The following is a 12746-nucleotide window of genomic DNA, read 5'->3' as shown; positions in this document are numbered from 1 at the left end:
GAGAGGTGAATTAGGGGTTGTGCCCCTTCATGAAATCAACTAAAGTTGTGTGCTTCGCATCAGTCAAGTACTATAGTGACAAATCTTTTAGGATTTATATGTTGAAGGATGCTACTCCTTAGGGTGAGCAGCATAGTAGATTTTGGAAGCTTGTGCCTCCACTTTCGCATTGTTGTCAAAGGGGGAGAAGATATCTGATGTATGGGGGAGAAGATATCTGATGTATGGAGGAGAAGATATCTGATAATGTAGATACACTGATCTATGAGGTTTTCACTTGCAACACTACACTGAGTATTGCCATCAATGCCAAAGGGGGAGATTGTTGGATATCATTGGCATATGATGAACCAACATGTTGATATGATGATAATATATGTTTTCATTGATGTCAAGAAGTTGGTGAACCGGTATGAAGAGGTATGAAGAGATGTAGTGAACCGGTGTTAGGGTTTCACTAAGTGTGACTACTGGTTGGTAGTCTCAGCTCTATGGTTATCGGTTTGGTGATTTAGCTTGTGCAATGCAACCAATGATACTCTGTGATGAGTTAGCTAAGAGATGTGAATGATATCGACGTACTATGTCATCCTTGTGTGCGTGAAGGATTGAGGTATGAGAAGATTGATCACGTTTGAATTCTACCTCGGGAATAATCATTCTTCTTAGTGGTATGAGAAGAAAGCGTGATGGGTTACTGATTCCCATATGCAGTGAAGAATGAATGATGCAGATTGTCTTGTGATCTGTTTGAAACTATAATGCTCTATGCAATATGTTTGGACGGTCAGGATTGGACCACCTGTGTTGTAAACCTAAGATGCTTAGGGTTTAGGGTTTATGCTACCAACCTAGCTGTTGTCTATAAGGTCGATAATGTTTGTTATTGTAAATTTGTTGGAAAATGTTGTGTGTGTATCCGAGTGATGAGATACTTTCCAGACCAATGAGTGGAAAACTACAAAGTGTGATTGTAGAGTAGAGGAAATGAAAAGGATCTACCTTGACATGTAGTGTTGTTATCAAATTAGAAGTTTTACCTATTGTCTTCTAATCATTTCAACAGTTGGAAAATCCCTTTACCGGGTAGCTTTAATAGGCTTATTGTAAAACCTATAACCAGGTGACTCAAGATCATTGAGTTCTTCAAATCCTCTAGCAAGGTAACCTTTAATAGTGTTTCAACCTTTAACATGGTATATAGCCATCCCTTAACCGGGTGATCTCTAATAGGATCGGTTCCTAGTAGAACCTTATTGTAAAGTCTTTAACTAGACTAGGCTCCTAATAGGGTGATCTTCAAAGAGTTCAAAACAAGCTTGTGGGTATTCATCCCCATCATGGTTTTTCCCATTTGGGTTTCCAAGTGAAAAAATTGTGTTATGTGTTATGCATTTTTCATGTGATGTTTATGAAGTATATCGTTAATAGGTTATGGTATTTCTAGTATACCACACGCATATGTTTATGGGTGAAGTTGATGTCAAGTATTCATCATATCTGAAGTGTTCAGACTTATCAGTTTATGGTGTCTAGTATCTTATTGTGTTTAACTGGTATTTCCATGGTTAATTCTAGTAATGGTAATAACCAGTTGGTATTGCTTTAGCTAGATAAGTTGTTGGGAGATTTTTTATCTGTATTGATTCACCCCCCCCCTCTCAGTATCAATTGGGGTATCTATTGTTCATCATTATTCATCGAAAGTCTCAAGCCTTTGATAAGTTCAAAATCTTTAAAGATAAGGTAGAAACAGAAACTGGATTGAAAATCAAATGTCTAAGATTAGATCAAGGTGATGAGTTCACTTCTCATGAATTTAATAGCTATTGTGAGACAATTGGAATTAGGAGACAATTACCTACACCTCAGACTCCTCAACAAAATGGAGTAGTGGAAAGGAAGAACAAAACAATTTTGGATGTAGCAAGATCTATGATGATGGAAGCCAAATTGCCTCACATCTACTGGAGAGAAGCAGTGAGTACAGCAGTCTACACATTCAATAGAGTTCACATCAAAGGTGAAACTGGTAAGACCCCTTATGAATTATGGTTTAGACATACACCTACTGTTAAACATTTCAGATTTTTTGGAAGTAAATGCTATATCAAAAGGGATGATTCAATTGGGAAGTTTGATCCTATATGTGATGAAGGAATATTTCTTGGTTATTCAATTCAAAGCAAAGCATATAGATTTTATAACAAAGGATTGCAGAAAATTGTGGAGAGTGCTAATGTGAAAGTGAATGAGAAATACAAAAATCAATCTATATCATATGATAGGGAACCAATAGTGGAAATGATCATAACTAAACCAGCAATGCCTCAACCAGTACAGGAAATCTAGACAGTTACACCGATACAATCAGAAAATTCAACTGTGACTGATGATCAAAGCAGTGAACCTGAAGTTCAGAAGACACCAAGGTATGTAAGGTTAAATCATTCTAAAGATCAAATAATTGGAGATAGGAACAAGGGAGTTATGACAAGAAGACTGGAAAATGAAGAGGTATGTTTTATTTCTCAAATTGAACCGGTATATATTCTTGAATCTTGTAAAGATAAACATTGGTTAAATGATATGGAAGATGAATTAGATCAAATAGAGAAGAATGAGACTTGGACTTTATTTCCCTGACCTAAAAATAAGAATGTTATTGGAACTAAATGGGTTTTTTAGGAATAAACTGAATGGGGATGGTCAAGTTGTGAGAAACAAGGCTAGATTGGTTTGTAACGGATATTCTCAAATGGAAGGAATTGATTATGGTGAGATATTTACACCTGTAGCTAGAATTGAAGTTGTCAGACTATTTCTTGCCTATGCAACTTATAAGAACTATAAGGTTTATCAAATGGATGTTAAATGTGCATTTTTGAATGGTGAACTTGAGGAAGAAGTATACATTGAGAAGCCGGATGGATTTTTACTAACAGATGATAAAGATATGGTTTGTGGATTGAAGAAAGCTTTATATGGATTGAAACAAGCTCCTAGAGCTTGGTATGCAAGGTTCGATAAATATCTTTTGAAGCTTGGTTTTACTAAAGGCACTGCTGATAGTAATTTATATTATAAGATCACTGATGATGATATTCTGATTATTGAAGTATTTGTTGATGATGTCATTTTTGGAGGAGAAGATAAATTGTGCATGGAATTTTCTAATAATATGAAGAATGAAATTCAGATGTCCATGATTGGTGAGATGAGATTTTTCTTAGGTTTGTAGATTACTCAAACTGACAAAGGCATTTTTATCTGTCAAACTAAGTATCTGAGGGAATTACTGAAGGAGTTTGGTATGGATAATTCCAAACCGGCAAGTACTCCTATGGTGACAAGTCAGAAATTATCTATCAAGGATACTTCTACATCAGTAAATCCAACAAGGTATAAGTCTATGAATGGTGGTTTGTTATATCTAACTCAGACTAGACCGAACATTATGAATGCAGTAATTATTGTTTCAAGATATCAAAGTAATCCTAGAGAAAATCATGAATGTACAGTAAAGAGGATATTCTGGTATTTGCAAGGAACAACAAAATATGGCTTATGTTATTCTAGAGATGATAACTTCACTTTCTATGCATATACAGAATCAGATTGGGCAGGAGATACTGATGACAAGAAGAACACTTCTGGTGGAGCTTTCTTTCTTGGAAAGAAATTGGTTTCATGGATCAACAAAAAATATTCATGCATTTCTTCATCTACTACAAAAGCTGAATATGTTGCAGCAGCAACTAATTGCACTCAAGTCTTGTGGATGAAGCAAATGTTGAAGGATATCAAGGTAAATTGTAGTGAACCAAAGTTTATCTATTGTGATAAGTCTGCAGCTAATGACATGTCTAAGAATCTAGTATTTCACTCTAAGACTAAGCATATATGAATAAAGTATAACTTTCTGAAGGACAAGGTAGAAGGAAAGTAAGTCAAATTGGTTTATGTGAACACTAAAGAGCATATTGCAGATATATTCACTAAACCAATGTCTAAGGAATCATTTGAGTATTTGAGAGACAAGTTAGGGGTTTTTGCCCCTCTGGCAGAGACTTGATTGATGCAGTTCAGTCCGACATGCATTATGAGAGATATTATTCATTTCGGCACTAATAAGTGGTGCTACTACTCAGCGGGAGTAGTCAGCTTTCAGATTCAGAGGTTTATATTCTTGCTTTGATATTTTTGTCAAATTTCTGGCATTGATGTCAAAGGGGGAGAGATAGTGATGTGAAAAATAAATTTAGAACTTTAAGAAGATATTATTCATAGGGGGAGAGTTATTGATATTCAGGAGATTGTTGGTTGTCTTCCACAAGGGGAGACTTGTTTGGCATTTCTTGGTACTTAGATTTTTTTCACATCTAGTGTTGCCATCAATGCCAAAGGGGGAGATTGTTTGCATTATGGATGAATTGATTATGTGTTGCATCGATGTTTTATCATTAATGTCAACACTAGCTGTTATGGTTGGTTACCGACAGACAGGTTTTGGTTACCAGTTGAAGATCTAGTGTTACTGATAGAAGAGACTATCTATTGGACACTTTCAGCATGTTTGGATAAATGGAGTATGTTTGATTTTATGTGTTACATGCTTCTAGAGCATGTTATGGTCAGTTGGTAGAGACATTGTGATCAGATGCTATCATACACTCTTGTAAACCCATACCGGCATTGGTTTAAGGTTTAACCGAAAGAGCTTTCACTGATAAATCTTGACAGGATGCATAAGTGGTAATTGTATGGCTTCTAGATAGATTTCAAGATGCTGAATATGTTCTTTGATCATGCCTCAACAGATTGAAGACATTGCTTTGGCCTGGTGGACCCAGATTAGGTCCAGTTCCTATCTAGGTTATGGACTGGTATCATGTTAACGTATTCTCTACACGTTACCGGGATGATTTATGGATTGGTTATTGTTTCTTTGGTCTTAAGATGAAATAGCATATCATTATAATATGGATTTATGTAATTATCTTATTGTAATATCTTTTAGGTGGCCAACCTAATTGGTTTAGGTCTTAGGGCTTGTATAAAATGATGTAAGATCTCATTTTAGATCATGGAATGGAAAAAAATATGTTCGTGGTCCTTAAATGTAATATCATATGCGAAGGAGATTTGGTCAATCATAGGTGATCGAATTGGGATTAAGGAAGGGGTCAAAGGCCTCCGGTATTGAGCTTAACTGGGACTATAATCAGGCATGGTAGATGCTATCTCTGGCAGTTCATTATTTTGGATTGTTGTCCATTTATCTTGAGATGGTTATTACCTCTTTGTAGTAAGTGAGACTCTTTTGTAATGAGCAATACACTCTAGGTAGTGTGTCTTTCTGCATGTGCAGGCCCCTCATTATATCACATACTTTCTGTAGAAGTATCATCTAACTATGGGTAGGCTTCCCACTATAGTTTTTCCCTTTCTGGGTTTTCCATGTACAAATCATGGTGTTATGTGGTATGGTTGCATTGTGTTAATTCTTTGTTTCATTCTTAAGTTTTATTGCTTACCAGTATCTGGTTCTGCTATTTTGGTACTTAATGTTGATGTGATCTAGTTAAAGGTTGTAAAGTGGTTGAATTGATATAATTTGTTAACAACTAATTCACCCACCCTCTCAGTTGTTCACTGGTTATCCTAACATTAGGGACCAGCCGGTTAAGGGATTGACTATAAGGCCATGTTAAAATCAATACTCTATTAGGAGTAACCTTGATAGGGATTTTGAAATCCAAGCTAATGGATCACCTGGTTAGAGGATTTAGAAAGAACTAATCTTGTTAAAGCTTACCCAGTTAAGGGTTTTAATTGTTGTAATTGTTAGAAAACAATAGATTTTTGTTGATCTGGTAAAGAGCACTACTCTTCCTGATTAGATCCTTTTCATGCTCCTATCTGGCTTCGCACATACTGCAGATACTCCTTCTGGTTCGACAATCAATCACACTGACACTTAACTAAAATTGCCAACACTATTACAAAACAAATCATTGACCTTATAAGAAAAACAATAGGTCAGTAAGACATCACAAACCTAAGATCTCATAGAGATTACAAACAAATCAGTTCAAACATGATTGTTGGATTACATAGAAATCATTGTAAATTGTACAAGACAACCTTGACCACTCCTTGATCATCGCTTAATCGAATCCTGTAACTCATCACACGGTTTCCACTTCATGCAATGTACTCACTTATTCCCAAGATAAAACACTTATCTCTACTCACCAAAAGCCACTTGAAACTCATCGCATGCATCATACATATGTGGCATAATCATCTCTGATCACCATTTGATCATAGATCAACACAACCAATTCACCAAGCTCCATCGGTTAGGGTTTGACACATCAATAGGTAGGGTTACTGGTTGATCTTACTTCTTCTTATGTAATACCAGTTTCCTTTACTTACTCAACTACCGGTTGCATAGCAACTCCATTACCAGTTGCAATTGACATCAATGACAAAACAATAGTTCATCAATGAAATCTTCATGCAAATGCCAACAATATACCCCTTTGGCATTGATGGCAATACAAATATCAATACCCTTTGATTGTGATGATTGAGAGTAATGCACATACATAGGTATAAAAATCTTGGTTTACATTTTTCCATGTACTCTCCTTCAACTGAGTCTCCATGTCTTCAGTTGGTAATTGGCTATAGTTATTCTCCCTATCAATCATATAGTTCTTATCCCCATAATCATATAGTTCTTCTCCCCATAATCATATAGTTCTTCTCACCTTTTGACAACAATACCAAAGTGAAAGTAAAAAATACAGTGTCATACTACACTGTTCTGCATCAAGATACTCCCCCTATGGAGTAGCTCCACTCTACACCAATCCTACTTCAAGATTCTTCAATTAGCTTTGGGATTGATGTCTTTCACATCTGCTCAATTAACCTCATGTATGGGCATAAGATACTCAAAAGTAGTCTTAGGTAGAGGTTTAATAAAGATATCCACTAGTTGTTCCTTACTAGATACATGGTCCAGTAATACATCTTTACTCTGCACTTTCTCCCTCAAGAAATGATATTTCAGCTCAATATTCTTGGTTCTAGCATGCAACACTGGGTTCTTTGAAATATTTATTGCATTGGTGTTATCACATAAAATCTTTACTGGTTCTATGATCTTCAACATGAATCCTTCCAAAATGTGTTTCATCCAGATTGCTTGGGTACAATTCATATACACTGCAACATATTCAGCTTCAGCAGTCGACTGTGATATAGAGCTTTGCTTCTTGCTCCTCCAAGATACAAGCCTTCCTCCAAGAAAGAATGCACCTCCGGTTGTTCTTTTCCTGTCATCAACATTTTTTGCCTAGTCTCCATTTGTATAAACTTTCAAATTAAAGTTACCTACATATGGATACCATAATCCATAATTAATAGTACCTTTCAAATATTTGAATATCTTTTTAGTCGCTACCATGTGTGTTTCCTTCGGGATCTTCTAAAATCTAGCTACTAATCCAACTAAATAAGCAATATCCAATCTGATGTGAACAACATAGTATAGTTTCCCTATCATAGACCTGTACTCCTTTTCATCAACAGATGCAGAATCATCTTCCTTAGACAATTTGCAACCTGTAACCATTGGTGTCCCAATTGGTTTACAGTCTCCCATTCCAAATGTCTTCAATACCTCTGTCACATATTCGGACTGTGTGATAACAATATTGTTCTTCATCTGTTGAATTTGCAAACCTATGAAGAATTTTACCTCTCCTACCAGAGACATCTCAAATTCACTTTTCATCTCATTTGCAAAGTCATCACTCATGTCATCATTGCCTCCAAAAATGATATCATCCACAAAAACTTCACTAACTAGTATCTTATATCCTTCAGTCTTGAGATATATATTGTTGTCTTCACTGGTTCTCTAGAAACCTATCTTCACCAAGTGTGAATGTAGTCTTTCATACCATGCTCTTGGTGCTTGCTTCAAACCTTATAACGCCTTCTATAGTTTACACACCATATCCTTTGCATCAATCAAAGCATAACCATCAGGTTGTTCAATGTAGAATTCCTCTTCTAGTATTCCATTTAAAAATGTTGACTTCTTATCCATCTGATATACTTTGAATCCCCTATATGTTGAAAATGCAAGTAGAGTCCTAACACCTTCCAATCTAGCAGTTGGTGCAAATGTATCGCCATAGTCTTCTCCTTCTTTATGTGCATAACCTTTGCATACCAATTTGGCTTTGTTTCTAAGTACTGCTCCATCTTCATTCAGTTTATTCCTGAATACCCTTTTAGTACCAATTAATTTTTATTCACCATTCTAGGTACTAGGGTCCATGTATTATTCTTCTCAATCTGGTCAAGCTCCTCTTCCATAGCCTTGATCTAGTGATCATCTCCAAAGGCTTCCTTTAATGTTCTCGGCTCAATTGTGTAGATAATATAAGAATTCTCTCTTATTCTTCTTTTGGTTAAAACACCAACATCTTTATCTCCAATAATTTGGTTAGGATTATGATTGAATCTTACATACATTGGAATAACATGATCATTATCTTCAGGTTCTTCTTCCTCACTATCTTCATCTTCTGCAGAATCTACCTATTCAAGTTGAACTGGTACTACAACAACATTAATTTCACCAACTTTTGGTTTTACCGATTCTGGTTCCAAAATCAGAATGTAAGTTTCATCTTCCTTCTTCTCCTCATCGGTTTATTTTGTAACTTTAGGACACTCATCCACTCAGACATCACCACTCTCAATGATCTTCTTTGTTTGGTTGTTGTAATATTTTTAGGCTTTTCTCTTGGTGCGGTAACCAAGAAATATGCCTTCATCACTCTTAGCATCAAACTTACCAACATAGTCACCTTTCTTGATAAAACATTTACTACCAAAAACCTTAAAGTAACTGACATTAGGTGATCTACAATACCAGTATTCATAAGGAGTTTTATCCTTACCTCTTTTAAATAATATAGTGTTCATAGTGTAGACAACTGTGCTGATAGCTTCTCTCCAGAAATTTTTAGCTACACCTTGTATTAGCATCATTCTAGTTGCTTAAACAACTGACTGGTTGTTCCTCTCTGCAATACCATTCTGCTGTGGTGTCCTAGGTGCAAAAAGTTGCCTCTTAATTCCATTGTCTTCACAATATCTAGTGAATTCTTTTGAAGTAAATTCACTACCTTGATAAGTTCTTAAGCACTTTATCTTCTTACCACTTTCATTTTCATCTAGGGCCCTCAATTCCTTGAACTTGCTAAAGGCTTCAATTTTTTCCTTCAAGAATGTGACCCACATCATTCTTGAGCAATCATCAATGAAGATCATAAAATATCTATCACCTTGAATACTTATAGTCTTTATTGGTCCGCAGAGGTCTGTATGAACCAAAACTAACAAATGTTCTACTGAGAAAGATTTTCTCTTAAAAGTTGAGGATGTCATCTTTCCTAACTGACATTCCTTACACAGATCATTCACCAGTTTGTCCAACTAAGGAAAACCTCTTACTGACTCGGACTTACTGATTTTGACAATGTTATCAAAATTTGTATGATAAAATCTCTGATGCCAAAGCCAACTATCATCTACTTTAGCAATTAAACAACAGGTGACTTTAGGATTTAGGTGAAACAAGTTACCTTTTGTCTTCTTTCTTGTTGCAATCAGCTCACCTTTGCTCCCATAGATTTTGCACATTCCATTCTTGAATTCCAATGGATAACCTTCATCATTGAGTTGAGCAACACTCAACATATTATGCTTCAATCCTTCAACCCAATAGACATCATCTGCACTACTCTTTTCATTAAGAGAAATGGTTCCCTTTACTTTTACCATGCAGGGTGAGTCATTTCCAAATCTCACAACCCCTCCATCAAATTACTTCAAAGTAATAAATTTACTTCTATTACCGATCATGTGGTGTGAACAACCACTATCTATAATCCAATCATTAGAACTATCCATATGAGAAACTAATGCCTTATGGTTAGATGTCTCCTCTTTAATGGCAACAAAGACAATGTCTTCATTTGTATCTCCCTCAGATTCCTCATCTGTGATTCCTCCATCAACTACAATGAGACAATCTCTTTTACCTTTTCCTTTGTACTTATTATACTTCTCACATTTATGCTCATTGTCTCCATTTAGACAGTTAGCTGCAATATGTCCAATCTGGTTACATGCAAAAACCTTCAAAGGTAATTTACCTTTGTACTTACCGATACCTCTGGGTAACCACTTGGCCAACAATGCTTCAATCTTGATCAGACTATCTTCACCATCAGCTTCTCTACTGGATCTTGACTCATGACCATGACTAGCTTCTCTGCTTTTCCTTACAGGTGGATTAGAAATTGAAGCTCTAAATGTAGACTCTGATTTCTAAACAATTCCATCATAGATATTCAATTCAAATGCAGTAATTTTACCAATGATGGATTCAAGAGTTGCCTTTGTTTTATCAATAGACTTGAGTTCCTGAATGGTTGCAACTCGGATAGTGTAGACTGGTAGAAGGGTTCTCAACACCTTTACTAACCACTGTGGTATCCTCCACTTTACCACCAGCACTTTTGATCTCACCAACTATCTCCTTGATCCTCTAACCATACTGTTGAATATTCTCACCTTCAGCCATCCGCATGTCATCAAATTTACCTCTCAGACTCTCCTCTTTGGCAATCTGCACATGCTCATCATCGCTATAGATATCCTCAAGTTTCTTCCACACATCATAAGTAGTCCCCAGACCATGGACATCAACATACTCTGAATCAGACAAGGAACTAATAATGACCTCCAATGCTTGATTATTCACTTGTTTCTCCTTATTTTGATCATCGGATAGAATCCTACTAGGCAAGGTACATTTGGTAACAACATGTTCCCAATATTGACTTCCTAAGATTTTGATATAGATCTTCATCCTATCACTCCATATTTTGTATTTTTCTTTATTAAAATTTGGACCTTCTTTCTTCATCATGTTATTCTAGATCTTTTCCTCAAGTTGTTAGGCTTAGACACTAGAGGACCTGAAATCCTCTCATACCAATTGATGATATGATGAATCGATAAGGATCCAGACAACTACTGAGAGGGGGGGTGAATTAGTTTATAAAATAACCAACTAAACTTTCACCAAACTCAAAAGCCACTCATAAATCAATATCTAAACTAACCGACTCAAACACTGAACTACAAACTGCAACTACACTATCAAGTTAATCAGCTGACTAGCATACCAGAATAATAGTATAACAGATCTGAAGCTCTCAAACCATTAAACCAAAACATCAAACCTCTTTAATAACAATAATAAAAGCACATTTCAAATTATTACTGGTAATCTTAATATATCTAAGTGGATTTACCAGTTAAATAAATTAACCATATCAAAACATAACCACAAAAACCATTCACCACTTGACACAATGATTTTTGACATGGAAACCCAAATGGCAAAAACAACGGTGGGGATGAATACCCATAAGTATTCTAAACTCTTCTGAAGTTCACCTTGTTAGAAGCTTTACAAAAATGTCCTATTAGGAACAGGTCTTGTTAGCGACCACCCAATTAAGGGATTGACTATGATGCCCTATTAAAAGCAATACTCTGTTAGGAGTAACCTTGATAGAGGGTTTGAAATCCAAGCTAATGGATCACTTGGTTAGAGGATTTAGAAAGCACTAAGCCTGTTAAAGCTTACCCGGTTAAGAGATTTAACTATTGTAATTGTTAGAGAACAATAGGGTTTTGTTGATTTGGTAAATAGCACTCTTCTTCTTGATCAGATCCTTTTCATGATCCTATCTGCCTTCACACATACTGCAGATACTGCTTCTGGTTCTATAATCAATCACACTGACACTTAACCAACATTGCCAACACTACTACAAAACAACTCATCGACCTTATAAGCAAAACAATAGGTCAGTAACACATCATAAACCTAAGATCTCATAGAGATTACAAACAAATTAGTTCAAACATGACCGTTGGATTACATAGAAATTATTGCACATTGTACAAGATAACCTTGACCGCTCCTTGATCACCGCTTCATTGAATCATGTAACTCATCACACAGTTTCCACTTCATGCAATGTACTCACTCATTCCCAAGATAAAATAGTTATCTCTATGCACCAAAAACCACTTGAAACTCATCATGTGCATCATGCATACGTGTCATAATCATCTCCGATCATCATTTGATCATAGATAAACACAACCAATTCACCAAGCTCCATCGGTTAGGGTTTGGCACATCAACAAGTATGGTTACCAGTTGATCTTACTACTTATTAAGTAATATCGGTTTCCTTCACTTACTCAACTACTGGTTGCATAACAACTCCATTACCAGTTGCAATTGACATCAATGACAATACAATAGTTCATCAATGCTATCTTCATGCAAATGCCAACAACCCCTCCACAATTCTGAGAAGTTTAGAGGTTCTTAGATCCAAATGGATAGTTGGTTGGACTTGATGTCATTTATTGATACTCAATCTCTACATGATATTGACCTTCAAGGTGCCTCGTTCACATAGACCAATAGGAGAGTGGGTGATGAACTAATTCAAGTTTGTGTTGATCAAGCTCTTATCTTTAACAATTGGCTGGTTAAGTATGTTTTCTCCCTTACGACTCTCCCTGGGGTTGGTTCGGATCATTTCCCTATCTATTTT

This window comes from Cryptomeria japonica, chromosome 2, assembly GCF_030272615.1.
Source record: "Cryptomeria japonica chromosome 2, Sugi_1.0, whole genome shotgun sequence".
In the NCBI taxonomy this organism is placed as follows: Eukaryota; Viridiplantae; Streptophyta; class Pinopsida; order Cupressales; family Cupressaceae; genus Cryptomeria; species Cryptomeria japonica.
The sequence above is the reverse complement of the archived record's forward strand: the minus strand, read 5'-3'. Positions refer to the sequence as shown.